The following is a 4300-nucleotide window of genomic DNA, read 5'->3' on the forward strand; positions in this document are numbered from 1 at the left end:
ATTGGCGTCGATCACTCGAAGTCCCTCGTTGATCCTGGAAGACGGTGGCAGCGGCGATCCTGATCGGCGATGGCAATGATCCAGCGGTGGCAGGAACTTGAAAAGAAGATTAATTAGTCTAATTAATAGTTAGAGATATCGACGATACTTACCTTCTCGGTGGTTCAAGGTCAAACCGAGTGGCGACCGTTGATTCAGAGGACACACAGCGTTGATTCGTGCCTCCCGTAGTACCGTCCGGTTACACCCTTTCCTCATCTCAGCACCCACCCTACCGCTTCCTGCCAACTTCCACTTCCTGATTTCCATTTTCTACATTCTTCCCATACATGCTCCCACGTTTCCTTCCTATATTCTCTCTCTGGGCGTCTGTGAGTACTGATTGACGTGTATTAGCTCGCTCTGTATTTTGTGGCTTGTTTCTTGTGTTTGCCGCCCTACGGGGCCTCTTTTTCTAGTACCTGGCCTTTCAAAGCTATCTCTGCTCGCTTTTTTACTTCTGGATGGGTCCTGGATTTTTGCTACATTGAGGTACTTGCAATTTTCTTATCGGTTTGAGCTGTGGAAGTTGCTAGAACTCATCGTGGCTTCGGCAACACGGAGATGTCGGAGAGAGGCGCTAATGCGCCTGGTAGGAAGGAAGGCGGTGTGTCGGAGAGAGGCGCAGGTGCGTCTGGTGTGAAGTAAGGCGGTGTGTCATCGGGCGAAAGCGTAAACAAAGAGGAAGGCGTGTTTCTGCGTCTAGGCTGCCGGTGCTTGACAGATCGTGCGCTTTAAATGCGTCTAAGATTAGTGCGTTGCGACAGTCTATTAATAGACATAACGATAATGTCAGTAAAATATTGTTAGCCAACAAAGAGTCATTGGACAAGAGGACACAGATTGAATCTGCGTTTAGGGCGTGTAAAGAGGCTTTCCTCAAAATTTCAACCGCGTATTTAACTTTGCTTGAGAGTAGAATGTCGGTTCCCGCGGTGACGGACGAAATAAAAAGCCTTATTTGCGGTGCTGTTACTGAGGCCTGTGACTCTCTGCTGGCACGTACCTCTGTATGTGAAAGCGGCGTTGAATCTCGTGAGTCTTTGTCTCAGGAGACCCGTGCAGTTCCTAGTTATGCTTCTGCGCTAAGCATGGGGCAATCCAAAGTACGCGTGGCTCGCGGTCCTACGTTGGAGGTTGCGAACACCACAAATTTAATTATAACGCCAGAGGAGAAGAATGTTAGGCTTACATCTGCTCGCGATACGAAAAACGCTGTCCAGAAAATTCTGAAACCGTCGGATTTTAATCTTAGGATGAAAAGAATATCAACAGTGAGAAACAATGGTGTCAGGATTGAGGCGCACACAGTGGGCCTAGATAGGATGAAAAACTCAAGGGTCCTAGAAAAAGCCGGACTAAAACTGGAGCAAAAAAAGCAAGATCAACCCAAGGCTACTGGTGCAGGGTGTTCCCCGTAGCCTATCGAGAGACGATCTAAAATCGGAGATTATTGCATTAAACTTGAAGGACATGCTACAAGCAGATACATCGCAGGTCAAGATAGTCTACATTTATCCGGCAAAAGAGAATCGTGCTATCACGAGTTGCGTGGTCGAAGTATCGCCAAATATCCGTACAGTGCTGCTCAAGGAGAAGCATGTCTTCGTGAGCTACCATGCATGTAGAGTGTCGGATCATGTGAGAGTGCTGCAATGCTTCAAATGTCTTGCTTTTGGGCACTTTGCGAAAGGCTGTAGATTTGTATCACTCTGTGGTCACTGTGCTGGAGCGCATGAAACGAAGGATTGCACGAGGAGGAACGCAGCGCCGGTGTGTGGCAACTGCAAAAAGTGGATGACTTATGAAGATCCATCATATTCGGCTTTAGACAGCAAATGCTGTCCTATTTTACGCAGGCGGTTAGCAGACAGAATTAATTGTATTAATTATGGCTAACTTTATGGATTGTTTATGTATTTGTCACGTAAATTGTCAGTCGCTATTAGCCCACCTTGATAAATTTAGATCTTTTTTTGAAAGTTCGGGTTACCATATCATCTGTATATCTGAGACCTGGTTAAGACCATCCATTCCGGACCATATGGTATCTCTATGTGGATACCACATCGTGAGGCAGGATCGTATAGGCAAGGCGGGTGGCGGCGTTGCCTTCTATTTATGTGACCAATTAAGAGCTAGGACGCTGAGGCACTCGGAGGATGTATACTGTCGTAGACCGGAATACTTGGTGGCTGAGATATCGACGGACTGGAGTTCCAAGTTCCTTCTAGTGATCGTGTATTGGCCTCCACACTGCGGCTACCTATCGGAGGTTTTCAACATCATTGCTGATTTATCTGCTCTTTATAATTACGCGATCGTTCTTGGAGACTTTAATGCTGACCTAAATTCTCGGTCTTACGATTCCGAATCTATCAGGTCTTTTGTTGACACTATGCATTTTTCCTTGGTGCCATATGAGCCCACTTACCACACGCGCGTGTCTTCTACGTGGCTGGACTTATGTATTATAGATGATGTGGATAAACTAATCTCTTACGGTCAACAGGATGTTAACTTCCTTTCGGCTCATGACATGGTGTATATTGAGTATGATCTTAGAATTAGTCGTTTCCAGGAGCGGAGCGTTGAAGTTAGGGACTTCCGTTCTTTTGATTCTGAGCGTTTCCTCGAGGAGCTTGGTACCTGTGATTGGAGTGCCTTATTTGATGTGAATGATGTCAACGAGAAGGTCGGGATTCTGAATGAGTATTTGCTTGAAAGTTTCAACAGGCATGCGCCTATACAGAGGATTAGTCCGAAGCACCTACCGGTGCAGCCGGAGGCTAGAACGAGCCCAGCCGCCGCCATTGACAACGCCAGTGGCGCTTCTAAACAAAGTGGCGAGGATGGAAGACGGGGTGCCCACAGTGGTGCTGAGACGGCACAAGATTCGGTTGGAGGTGCAGCATACCGCGATGTGTATGAGATTCACGGAGCTGCCTGAGGACCCGATCCGAGATGGCGCCAGCGACGAGGAGGTTATCACGGGCAACATCGTACGGAAGGGGCTCCACGTTTAACGGGAAACACAACGCCGCGAAGATAGTCAGCGCCATGTTGCGCAATCCATAGGATTAAGTTTATAGTCAGCGCCATATTGCGCACATAGTATTATCTGGTTAAGCGCCATATTGCGCAATAATAGTTATTTTTTGTATCAAAGTTTACGCGCCATATTGCGCAAGAGTTTAAGTTTTGGAGATTTACGCGCCATATTGCGCATAGGATAAGCGAGATGCACTTATTTTGTGAAGAATAAAGAAATATTTTCAAACACTACCTCTTTCGATTCCCTACTGAGCGAACGATAGAATAAGACGTAAATACGCGACTTAGAGGTTATAACAGTACTCTATGGACTCGGAGGATGGGATTCCCAAAAGTGAAAATTCACTTTTAACAGGAGCTCCAGCGCGAGCCAGGGAAGATGATTCCGCGATCGGTTCCGCGATAGCGCGCGTAGATCAAAAGTTATGCGCAAAATTCGAAATGACTTAACGCCAATTGACTCCGGGACACCCGGTATGCATGATAAAGGCATCCCCGTTTCGATAGCTTGCGTGCCCCGAGAACTAGCTAACCGAGAGTCTTCTCCGAGGAGAAACGGTCCTAACGACTTCGGGAAACCGAGACAAAACAAACGGACTCACTTCCGTCAACGGCGGACCACTGCCCCGTGAATTAGCTAACCGAGCGTTTTCCGCGAGGACAAAAGGTCCTAACGACTTCGGGAGACCGAGACAAAGCAGACGGACCCATGCCCGTCAACGGCGGACCGGTGCCCCGCGAAGTAGGTATCCGGGCGTCTTCCACGGGGACGAGCAATCCCAAGGAATCCGGGACACCGAGAAAAGGTGAACGGACCTATTCCCGTCCACGGGAGACGACTGCCCCGGAAACGGGCAAACGGAGGGTCGTAAAACGTGACGGAGGTTACCGACGACCTTAAGAGGTAGCGAACGAGAACATAGTCAAACAACATCCACGTAGGACTGATGTCCGCGAAGATAGCGAACGGGGTTAGGGACGCGGAAAACAACATCGCGAACGTGTTCAGAAAGACGAAAGGAGTACGCCAAAACAACCCCGTCATAATCGGACAAGTGCCTCAGGAAGTAGCGAACCGGGACACTTCCTCTGGAACAAACATGGCGAATTTATGTACCAGGTCCGAAACAACCGCCCCGTAGGGTAGGCGTCGACGTCCGACTAATGCCCCAGAAAGTAGCGAACCGGAAGCGCAATGGAAAAGATA

The sequence above is a fragment of the Temnothorax curvispinosus genome, unplaced genomic scaffold (genome assembly GCF_003070985.1).
Source record: "Temnothorax curvispinosus isolate PA1 unplaced genomic scaffold, ASM307098v1 QBEX01004203.1, whole genome shotgun sequence".
NCBI classification, from domain to species: domain Eukaryota; kingdom Metazoa; phylum Arthropoda; class Insecta; order Hymenoptera; family Formicidae; genus Temnothorax; species Temnothorax curvispinosus.